Source organism: Pleurodeles waltl, chromosome 5 (genome assembly GCF_031143425.1).
Source record: "Pleurodeles waltl isolate 20211129_DDA chromosome 5, aPleWal1.hap1.20221129, whole genome shotgun sequence".
NCBI classification, from domain to species: Eukaryota; Metazoa; Chordata; class Amphibia; order Caudata; family Salamandridae; genus Pleurodeles; species Pleurodeles waltl.
The window spans coordinates 1,858,367,375-1,858,379,662 of record NC_090444.1 but is presented as its reverse complement, the minus strand read 5'-3'; the positions used below and the strand labels follow the sequence as shown (position 1 = coordinate 1,858,379,662).

The window sequence follows — 12,288 nt, the reverse complement described above, 5'->3', positions numbered from 1 at the left end:
GACAACGGAAAGGGGAGTGACCACTCCCCTGACCTGCACCTCCCCTGGGAGGTGTCCAGAGCTCCTCCAGTGTGCTCCAGACCTCTGCCATCTTGGAAACAGAGGTGCTGCTGGCACACTGGACTACTCTGAGTGGCCAGTGCCACCAGGTGACGTCAGAGACTCCTTGTGATAGGCTCCTTCTGGTGTTGCTAGCCTATCCTCTCTCCTAGGTAGCCAAACCCTCTTTTCTGGCTATTTAGGGTCTCTGTCTCTGGGGAAACTTTAGATAACGAATGCAAGAGCTCATCCGAGTTCCTCTGCATCTCTCTCTTCACCTTCTGCCAAGGAATCGACTGCTGACCGCGCTGCAAACCTGCAACATAGTAGCAAAGACGACTACTGCAACTCTGTAACGCTGATCCTGCCGCCTTCTCGACTGTTTTCCTGCTTGTGCATGCTGTGGGGGTAGTCTGCCTCCTCTCTGCACCAGAAGCTCCGAAGAAATCTCCCGTGGGTCGACGGAATCTTCCCCCTGCAACCGCAGGCACCAAAAAGCTGCATTACCGGTCCCTTGGGTCTCCTCTCAGCACGACGAGCGAGGTCCCTCGAATCCAGCGACTCTGTCCAAGTGACCCCCACAGTCCAGTGACTCTTCAGTCCAAGTTTGGTGGAGGTAAGTCCTTGCCTCACCTCGCTGGGCTGCATTGCTGGGAACCGCGACTTTTGCAGCTACTCCGGCCCCTGTGCACTTCCGGTGGAAATCCTTTGTGCACAGCCAAGCCTGGGTCCACGGCACTCTAACCTGCATTGCACGACTTTCTAAGTTGGTCTCCGGCGACGTGGGACTCCTTTGTGCGACTTCGGGTGAGCACTGTTTCACGCATCCTCGTAGTGCCTGTTTCTGGCACTTCTCCGGGTGCTACCTGCTGCTGAGAGAACTCCTTGTCTTGCTCGACGTCCCCTCTCTCTCCTGGTCCAATTTGCGACCTCCTGGTCCCTCCAGGGCCACAGCAGCGTCCAAAAACTCTAACCACACGATATGCAGCTAGCAAGGCTTGTTGGCGTTCTTTCGGCGGGAAAACACTTTTGCACGACTCTCCACGGCGAGCGGGATCCGTCCACCAAAGGGGAAGTCTCTAGCCCTTTTCGTTCCTGCAGAAACCTCAGCTTCTTCTGTCCAGTAGAAGCTTCTTTGCACCCGCAGCTGGCATTTCCTGGGCATCTGCCCATCTCCGACTTGCTTGTGACTTTTGGACTTGGTCCCCTTGTTCCACAGGTACCCTAGATTGGAAATCCACAGTTGTTGCATTGTTGGTTTGTGTCTTTCCTGCATTATTCCTCTAACACGACTTCTTTGTCCTTAGGGGAACTTTAGTGCACTTTGCACTCACTTTTCAGGGTCTTGGGGAGGGTTATTTTTCTAACTCTCACTATTTTCTAATAGTCCCAGCGACCCTCTACAAGGTCACATAGGTTTGGGGTCCATTCGTGGTTCGCATTCCACTTTTGGAGTATATGGTTTGTGTTGCCCCTATCCCTATGTTTCACCATTGCATCCTATTGTAACTATACATTGTTTGCACTGTTTTCTAAGACTATACTGCATATTTTTGCTATTGTGTATATATATCTTGTGTATATTTCCTATCCTCTCACTGAGGGTACACTCTAAGATACTTTGGCATATTGTCATAAAAATAAAGTACCTTTATTTTTAGTATAACTGTGTATTGTGTTTTCTTATGATATTGTGCATATGACACTAAGTGGTACTGTAGTAGCTTCACACGTCTCCTAGTTCAGCCTAAGCTGCTCTGCTAAGCTACCATTATCTATCAGCCTAAGCTGCTAGACACCCTATACACTAATAAGGGATAACTGGGCCTGGTGCAAGGTGCAAGTACCCCTTGGTACTCACTACAAGCCAGTCCAGCCTCCTACATTGGTTGTGCAGCGGTGGGATAAGTGCTTTGAGACTACTTACCACTCTTGTCATTGTACTTTTCATAAGAGAAAAATATACAAAACAAGGTCAGTGTATATACACATAGCCAAAAAGTTTTGCATTTCCTCTTTTCACTCTTTTGTAAGTGCTGAAAAGTACTTCTAACTTTCCAAAAAGTTCTAAAAAGTTTAAAAAGTTTTTTTCTCTGTCTTTCTAAAAGCTCTGACAAACTTTGTATCTTTTACTATCACTTTAACTCTCTCTAAAAATGTCTGGCACAGGCCAAAATGTTGATCTGTCCAAACCTGCATATGACCACCTTAGCTGGAAAGGAGCAAGGAGTCTCTGTATAGAGAGAGGTTTGAGTGTAGGGAAGAATCCTTCCTTGGAACTGTTACTTAACATGCTTAGAGAACAGGATAAGGCTAGAAGTGCCCCATCTGTTGAAAAAGTAGCTAATGGTTCTCAATCTGATCCAGGGACTCCCCCAGGAAAAGATTCAGGAAAGAAACTTTCTAGCCTGCCCATTACTAGACAGTCTAGCATAGTTGGTAATGATGATGACCCACACCATATAAATAGTGTTGTCTCACATCATAGCAAAAGCATTTATTCTCACCATACTGGTAGTGATGTTTCTGTTAGCCAAGCTGTTAGGGTGGCTCCTGTAAGGGACAGGTCTCCTTCTGTCCATTCTCACCATACTTCTGTTTCAAGGCATGTCCCTCCCACCCACCCTGATGACAGATTGTTAGAAAGGGAGCTCAATAGATTGAGAGTGGAACAAACCAGACTGAAGCTCAAGAAGCAACAGCTGGATTTGGATAGACAGACTTTAGAAGTAGAGAAGGAGAGACAGAAACTGGGTTTAGAAACCCAGGGTGGCAGCAGCAGTATTCCCCATAGTCATCCTGCAAAAGAGCATGATTCCAGGAATCTGCACAAGATAGTTCCCCCTTATAAGGAGGGGGATGACATTAACAAGTGGTTTGCTTATATGGTTTGTGTTGCCCCTATCCCTATGTTTCCCCATTGCATCCTATTGTAACTGTACATTGTTTGCACTGTTTTCTAAGACTATACTGCATATTTTTGCTATTGTGTATATATATCTTGTGTATATTTCCTATCCTCTCACTGAGGGTACACTCTAAGATACTTTGGCATATTGTCATAAAAATAAAGTACCTTTATTTTTAGTATAACTGTGTATTGTGTTTTCTTATGATATTGTGCATATGACACTAAGTGGTACTGAAGTAGCTTCACACGTCTCCTAGTTCCGCCTAAGCTGCTCTGCTAAGCTACCATTATCTATCAGCCTAAGCTGCTAGACACCCTATACACTAATAAGGGATAACTGGGCCTGGTGCAAGGTGCAAGTACCCCTTGGTACTCACTACAAGCCAGTCCAGCCTCCTACAGTGTGTTGACAATGTACATATGTGGGGGTGCATACATTACTGGGATCACACTGTGCATAGGGTCAAATCCCTCTGTTAGTACAACAGCACATCTTACAAGAGGTGCCCTGTGAGTTAAATAAGTATTGGCACTAGATTACATTGTTTGAGATACCCCCATGGATGCCGCAAACTTGCACCGGCATTGGTGACTGTGTTCACTGGGATCCTGCTAAACAGGACCCTAGTGATTATGCTCCCTTTCCCAAAACTCTGTATTTCATCCACATTCGGCACACTGGTGCCCCACTGTAAGTCCCAAGTACATGTTACCTGCTAACCAGGGCATTGGGGTTCTAGGGGATCCCTATGGGCTGCAGCATATATTTTGCTGCCCATAGGTAGCTCAAGCAAAGGGTTCCGCAGGACCTCCATTGCAGCCTGTGCGTAAAGTTGCAAGCACCCTTTCACTGCCATTTTCCACCGCACCAGGTCACTTACAAGAAGACCTAATGGCAGGCCTTCTAGCCCAGAGGGGAGGGTGCAATGTACCTGTGTGTGAGTGCACCCCTGCTCTAGCAGAGGTGCCCTCATGAACTTCAGGCCTATTTTCCTGGACTTCGTGAGTGCAGGGATGCCATTTTACGTGTGTACTGGACAGAGGTCAATACCTATGTCCAGCTACATAATAGTAACTCCGAACATAGGTATGTTTGATATCAAACATGTTGGAATCATACCCCAAGGCTTTTGCAAGCATTGGTTGCATGATTCCATGCACTCTGGGGGCTCCTTAGAGGACCCCAAGTATTGCCATTCTGAGGGTTTGCGGGCAGCTCAAGCTGCTGCCACCTCCTAGACAGGTTTCTGCCCTCCTGCTGCTCAAGCAGCTCAAGACCAGGAAGACAGAACAAAGCATTTCCTTTGGGAGAGGGGTGTTACACCCTCTCCCTTTGGAAACAGGTGTTACAGGCATGGGAGGGGTAGCCTCCCAGAGCCTCTGGAAATGCTTTGAAGGGCAGAAAATGGTGCCCTCCTTGTATAATCCAGTCTACACTGGTTCAGGGACCCCCATTCCCTGCTCTGGTGTGAAACTGGACAAAGGGAAAGGCAGTGACCCCTCCCCTATCCATCACCACCCCAGGGGGTGCCCAGAGCTCCTCCAGAGTGATCCTGGGCTTTGCCATCTTGGATTCTAGGGTAGGTAGGGCACTCTGGGAGCATCCGAGTGGCCAGTGCCAGCAGGTGGCATCATACCTTCCCCTGATAGATGCTTTTCTGTGTAGCTGACCAAGCCCCTTTCAGGGCTATTTAGGGTGTCTCCTCTGGGTGTTTCCTCAGATTTGGATTGCAAGACTCCAGCAGGAATCCTCTGCATCCTTTACTTCACCTTCTTCCTGACGGAACTGCACCTGGACCCTCCAGGAACTCTACAAACTGCAACAAAGAAGCAAATATGACTTCTGCAACATTGTATCTTCAGCTCCTGCCAGAAACTGCAACTGTTTCCAGGTTGTGCATCATCTGAGGACTGCCTGTCTTCAGTCTGCACCAGAAGAACAAAGGAATCTCCCTTGAAATGAAGGAGTCACTTCCCTGCTTCTGCAGGCACCCCTCTGTAGTGACGACCGGTGGCTTGGGTCACCTCTCCTGAAGAAGTGCGTGGATCCACGGTCCAGATGTCCAACTGTCCAACTTTTGTGGAGGTATGGGCTTGCCTTCCCACGCAAGGCAGTACCCACATGCACCACATGTTTTGCAGTTACCAAGGCTTGTTGACATTCTTCCACAAAGTTCTTCATGCACCTTGCAGCTCCCGCTTCCAGCACCTATTCTGTGATGCACACTTTCCTGAGTGGTTCTCCGGCGGCGTGGAATCCCTTTGTGTAGTGCTGCATGGGCCTCCTTTTGCACCTTCTTTGTCCCCATGCTGTGGGACTACTGTGCATGCTGCCTGGTCTTCTGAGGGCTCCATGAGTTGCTGAGAGGCCCCTCTGTCTCCCCCTCCTGGGTAGAGGCCACCAGGTCCATCCTGATCCCGAGCAGCACCATTTTCTGCTAACCGCATGCTTTGCGTGTGCCGAGGCTTGTTGGTAGAATCCAGCAATCCAACCCGGACTGCAATCATCCATCCAGAGTGTGACATCATCTGCACCAACCAGGGGCCTGCATCCATCTTCGTGGGTGCAGTACTGATTGTTCTTCTTTACCGGTGGTTCTTCTTTTGCACTTTCATCCGGGTGAGCAGGGCTCCTGTTCTCCCTGGACTCGTCAGTACTTCTTGGACTTGGTCCCCTTCTTCCACAAGTCTTCAGGTCCCGGAATCCATCATTGGTGTCTTACAGTCTCTTCTGGGTCTTGCAAAATCTTCTATCACATGTTCTTGTGTATTCTAGGAAAGTTACTGTGATTTACTCCTGCTTTCCTGGGCTCTGGGGTGGGTTCTATTACTTACCTTTGGTGTTTTCTAACACTCCCAGTGCCCCTCTCCACACTACACTTGCCTTGTGGGAAACCGACTTTCACATTCTACTTTCTTAGTATATGGTTTGTGTTCTCCCTAGGCCCATTTAGAACTATTGTGATTTTCACTATTTGCACTGTTTTCTAACTGTTTTTACAGCTATTTCTGCATTCTAGTGTATATACTGTGTATATGACTTACCTACTAAGAAAGCATAGTCTCTAAGGTATTTTTGGCATTTGTGTCACCAAAATAAAGTACTGTTTTATTGTAACACTCAGTATTTTCTTTCATGTGTGTGAATACAGTGTGACTACAGTGGTATTGCATGAGCTTTGCATGTCTCCAAGTTAGGCCTTGCCTGCTCATCCACACTACCCCTAGAGAGACTGGTTTCTAGACACTGACTACATTTCACTAGTAAGGGATAACTGGACCTGGTATAAGATGTAAGTACCTTAGGTGACCACTACAAACCAAGCCAGCCTCATACACATATTAGTTGCAGACAGCAGATCTATGGTCCGTTCACATACGCACCATCACAGATTGGTGACTATCTCCAACACACACACCCTTGCATCATGGTGTACATGTGTAAGCGTTGTGCCCTCAAATACTTTTAGCTTAAAGGGATAGATTCCTGCACCACAAACTAATAAACTATGCAATTTCCTTGTTCAATGTGTCCTGCAGGACGCAGGACAAATAAAAATTGGTAATGACAAGGAGACATGCTGTTATTTATCCTCATTACACCTCCCGTGGGAGGCACGCTAATTGGAACTAGTCCCAGGGTCACATATTCTTGGATCTGTGAAAATGTGTAAGATCATCATTGGTGTTGCATGGGAAAACTCACTCGAAGGCCCATGGAACACATCTTTAAGATAGGATAAGGCAATGCTGCACTTTGTTCTGGCTTGCCTTACTCCATATCTATGGAGCCACGCAAGGGCACATAGGCTGACTTTGCACTGGTTCATAGAAATGAATTGGGGACATGCTCCAACAGAGCGTAATAGACAATGATGCTCCAGCAGCGCCATCCACTTGTACATGTGGTCCAAAGTGTTGTACGCGATCTCTACATGTATGGGTTGTTGGGTTGTGTTGAATATATGCTATGTAGTATGGCATACGTATGTAGGCCCACACCTGCCAAGTATGCACTGTCTCAGTCAGCAAATACAGAGATGGTTATTTTATTATTCATTATTTACTGTTATTAGGTCAGTCATGTACCTCAGATGTACTTACCAACCAGTCGGCCAGTCCCATATCTCACATTCTGGAATCGCTCAGTGATGATGGAATTCCGCAAGATAAGGGAAACATGAGCACTCCCCGGGTATTTTCCAAGGACATTGATGAAGAGGCCCTGATGGTCCACGATTGTCTGTGCCTTCATGGGATGCCTGTGCTTCTGATTGCGGTGCAGGTGGGCTATAGCTGCAAGAGGCACCAGCTGCGCCTGGCTGCAGTTTATTGCCCTCAATACATGTGGAATTCCTGCAATGGCATAAAGGCCTTGGTTGTTTTCCTGTTGGTTCTGCAGTGCGGAAACATGAGGTACTAGGATGTGAAGCTTATAATGGTGTCCAGGATGGAGGGGTGGAATGCCGATAAAGATGGCTGTGATACCCTGCACTCTGACTCTGGTAGATTGGTACATTCCAGATGCCAATATATGTAGTACAGCCGGTAGCTTGGTCTGTGGAAGGATGTTGATGCACTGCTTCAATGTTTTATGCAGCCTTGGTACCATCTGATGCAGGAGCTTGACAATAGACTTCCTCCTCAGCCTGTAATAGACAATGATCTCCTCCTTCCTGAGGTCAATGAGAGTACCCTCTGCCGGTATGTGGCGCTCCCTTTTACAGCCCTTCCTCCCTGGTGCAGGTGGTGGAAATAGTGGTGATGGTAGTGATGGTGGTGGTGGTCTTCTTGGGGCTCCAGGTTATACTAAGAGTAGATTCATGGTATCCTATAGCTTGCCAAAGTGATTTGGGTATGTTCTCCTTATGTACTAGTGCAAATATGTCATTTTTACACCTGGTCTGACGATTACTTAATTTTTTGTTGCTATTAGAGTCTGCGCATTCTTTGCCAAAGAAGCACCGTTTTTAAATTTCCTTGTAGAAATGGCTGCCTCAGTTCCACATGTTTTTTTTTTTTTAAATGGAACACCTACCTTGCTTATCATTGTCAGTATCAGATGCAGCTGGATTTGGCACAAGGAAAAATTGACGCACACAAGAGAAAAGTGACGCTAGAGGCCTCTAGGGTCACTTTGTGAATATGGAGCTAAAAATGTGCGCTGCTGCATCAAAAGTAAAATGACACAGCACCAGCGCAAGCTCCTTGCAAATATGCCTCAATGATTTGGTAGGTGAATTTGCAGAAGGATCATTAATGGGGGAGAAACCCTAGTGATGGCCAGCATCAGCCAGAACACTCTGCCGCCTCCCAGTTGGAACCCAAGGTATAAGGCCCAGCCCTCCATTTGCACACCCCGGCCGGTGAAGTGATCTGCAGCCACAGGGTGCTTGGGCAAGTGCTGCGCATGGGGCACCAGATCAATGCACAAGGCTCTCATAGATGGGCATGATGCAAGAGACAGCCCTTCTGAGAAGGAACCCATGCTCATCTAGCATGTACCCAGAATTACATTTCCTTCCTGGGATGGGACTCACTAAAGACTCTGCCACTTGGGTCTTCTATTGCCTGATCTCAGCCCCCAGGACTTTGAGTAACCAAGAAATAGCCTGACTTGGAAGGCATGGTAGTATGGATGAGATGGAGCTGGAGCCACAAGGGAACCCTGCCTCTTCTCGGAGGCGGTGCAGTGTGAACTGCTTAAAGAAGCAGGAAGAGACACCATCCATGACCCCTTGCACTTTTTTGCAGGTACCCCCAGGGAGAAAGAGGGGAGTTGCTTTAATGGTTTTTGGGGAGGGCACTCCAGAAAAATATTTGTATTGCTGGGAGCAAAACTGATATGACCCATATTGGCATCTGTAATTACCTAAAACAACAAGAATAGCCAAATGTCGTGTCATCTAATTAGTAACCCACAATGATGCCTATATCTAGTGAAACCATAGCCAAGGGAATGGATTTGCCAGAATCAGCTGGGAAAAAAAACATCCTGTTGACCTTGACTCTAGTCTGGCACTGTGAAGAAATAAGAGGGCTGACATCATTGCCAGCTGCTGCCTGGGCACTCTGGTCACCATTGGGCCGGCATCATTGCCAGATGCTGCCTGGGCACTCTGGTCACCATTTTGTCTAGAGCCATCTGGTCACTGGGCTTGCCGAGAAGATGGCCAGACAATGGCTGGCTGACTAGCTGACTAGCTGACTGGAGAGCTGGTCAGAGCAGCCAACTCTGACCTATATCTCCCCCTCGATTCTTTAAGCCATCACTTAATAGAAACTTAATAGTCAAGGAAAAATGGGCTTCCCAATCAGGATCAAGGTGAGGAAGGGTTTGGTTGGGGCTTAACGCTCTCTAGCTCCCCTGGTTTGGGCACTAGGAAGGTGGAAGGCTCCGACCCGGGTCATCATTTGCTGATGGAATGTGGTGACAGTCCCTCTCCAGGACATAGCTGGTGCAGGCTAGAGAGGACTCTTCTATCCCTCCAGTGTATGGAGCAGAGACAGGATGCCCATGAAGGCCCAACCCACAGGCTGCGGTTGGATGAGGTTTATGCAGCCTAGGGCAACAAAGCAGTGAATGGCTCTAGGGCGGAGCTTCCTGAGCACTGGCCTAGTTATTAGCTGCCGCCTGAGCACTCTGGTTGCATGGCCAGCCTGAGTCATCTAGTCACAGGCTGGTCAACCAGATGACTACTCGGTGGCTGGCCAACCAGATGACCCGACAGTGGCTGGCTGACCATGTGACGAAGGGCAAGATGGTGCAGCCAGTTCTGACTTGTTTCTTCACCTGGATTCTGTGAGCGCCACTTTGTGGGGGCTTGATAGTGGCAGAAAATAGCTTCCCAGGCAGACCTTAGGGAAAAGGGAGATTGGCTTGGGACTTAACCTTGGTTAGCTACCCAGGTTTGAGCACCAGGAAGGTGGAAGGCACTAAACCAGGACACCCTTAGCAGATAGACTAGGATGACAGTCCAATCCCAAGGCATGGTAGCTTCTGATTGAGGAGGATTCTTGTGTAACTCCAGGTTGTGAAAAGGAAATGGAACAAGCCACTGTACAAATCCTGGGGTAGGGTGGAGTTGGACTGCTTGCAGGCTGAACAGTCCCATTAATCCCCAATCAGAGGTGGATGAAGCCATGGCTTTCACCTGAAACGCCCGGTCCCCTCAGGCCAGGCCTCTAGGCAAAAGAAAAGGTCCTTTCCGATATCCAGGGCTCGTGGCATTGGACTGAGGACAAGTCTTGGGCTCCTGCATCCGGAACAGCTTCTGTAATCCCCTGTGAGAGGTGGGCAAAGCCATGGCTTTATAATCGAAGGCCTGGTCCCCACAGGCCTGGTCTCCAGACAGAGAGCAGGGCCACCTTCCCTAACTGGGCAGGTTGGTATTAGGCAAGGATGAGTCTGGGGCTTATGAGGATAAAATAGCTTCTGAACCACCCCCGTGAGAGGGTGGGCGAAGCTATGCTTTCACCTTTGAGGCTGTGTCCCCATATGCCAGTAGTGACAGCCAGAAGGCAGGGTCTTCTATCTTGCCCAGGCCAGGGTTGTATTCCACCTATAAGGGTTAGCTAGGTTTCAGGATGTGCATCAAACTGCTTGCCTGTTTTATGTAGGCAAAAGTATCACCAGTCACATTTCATTACCATTGCCGATACAGCCAGTCGGGAAATATGAGTGTGCCAACTCTCTGAACCACATCACCAGCACAGCAGGCTTGATTTGAATTCTACCCCTGCCTAGTTTTAATGGCACTGTTTAACTAAATGCTTACTTTCAACACGTTTCCAGTACACTCTGGGCCACATTTACAAGAAACTGGCACCTTAGTACTGATGTGCCAGTTTGCTTGCGTCACCCATGCACAACTACCGACACCATGGTGCACCGTATACATAATACTGCTCACCATGGCAGTGGTTATGCCAATAGCATCAGAAGTTTTAACGCTATTGTGGCACTTTGCTCCATTAGCGTAAACAATTTGGACGCTATTGGAGCAAAGTGCAAGGAGGCCTATAGGTTAATATGGGTGTGTCATTTTAACACCTGCTCTGAACAGGCATTCAAAATTACGCAAAAAATGGCGCAGTTAACTCTTGTAGATTTCACTGCATCATCTTTGCAAGCCTCCTAGCGCCAGAACACCCCCTTGCATACATTTTGCCTGACACTGGCATAATGTGGCAAAAGGGGTCACAAAGTGGCGCAATGCATACATGCATGCAAATACAACGCAGTGAAAATTGCCTCCTTGAGCCACATTATTGAAAAAAAAAACTATGCTAGTGTGGTGCAAGGTGGTGCTGTGGCCTTGTAAATCTGGCCCTATGTCTGATAATTAGGCGTTTCAACAACATATTCCAAAAACTATTCTGCTTTCAAATCTTCACCGTTTTCTCCTCTTCTGCAATGAAGCAGATGGGAAAAGTTCTATCTGTACAGAAAATTCTGTATTCTCAACACTTTGAGCTCTTTAGTCACCTCTCCCCCACTTCAGGAGAACTGGATTTGCTTGCCTAATGTAAACTGTGTCAGCAATGTCGGCACCAGATTTCTGCAGCTGCCACTAACTCTTATCCCTGTTTACCTTTGAACATTGGAATCACAAACAGCAATATGCTGATGCATCTCGGGCTAATGCTGAATCCCTTCTGTGGTACCTCCTGTCCCTCTATGTGCCTCTGTGTGCTGGTCTCCTGTCCAGCCATCTACTTCTAGTGTAACCATTGACATATTGCTAATCTGCATGGCTACATCAGTGCTTAATTTAAACAAGTGGGTTCTGGTGCTCAGCACCGGAACTTAATTGCCAACACCTGCACTTATGACAGTCTGCCACATGGTGGCGCTGTCTGTCTAACTTAGAAATTAGCACAACAGACGTTTATTAATTCAATACACAATAAAATTACTAATACCTTCCCACTAAGCCATTCAGATAGTGTTGGGCACTTGTAGGAGTGTGATGCTTTGTAGTTTTGAGAATTCTGTCATTTCTAGCACTGGCAGGGGTAATGGGTAGTGCAGGTGGCAATGGCCTCCTGACAGAGGCCTTGGCACTTATTTTTTTTACAAATTAAGCACTGGACAACATTCACTGCTATATTCAAAATCTATTCTCTATCTCTAAAACACTCATTTTACTGTCTTCACTGTTCCCTATAGATCAAGACCAGCATTGTCTCATCATGATGATTGTTTTTCTTTAACATTATCTCTCGCTGAAATTTCTGATGAACTGTCTACATGGGATTATGTACATATACATCCAACCCCTGTGCTGTGTGAATAATTTTCCTGATCCTTCATTCATCAAAATCAGAGACTAGAA

At 47.4% G+C, this 12,288-nt stretch overlaps 1 protein-coding gene across 1 annotated transcript in view; it reads left to right on the top strand.

Annotated features, from left to right (window-relative positions):
* Window positions 1-12,288, top strand: part of LOC138297168 (solute carrier family 22 member 7-like) — a 229,137-nt gene that overhangs the window by 89,791 nt on the left and 127,058 nt on the right. The window lies entirely within an intron of this gene.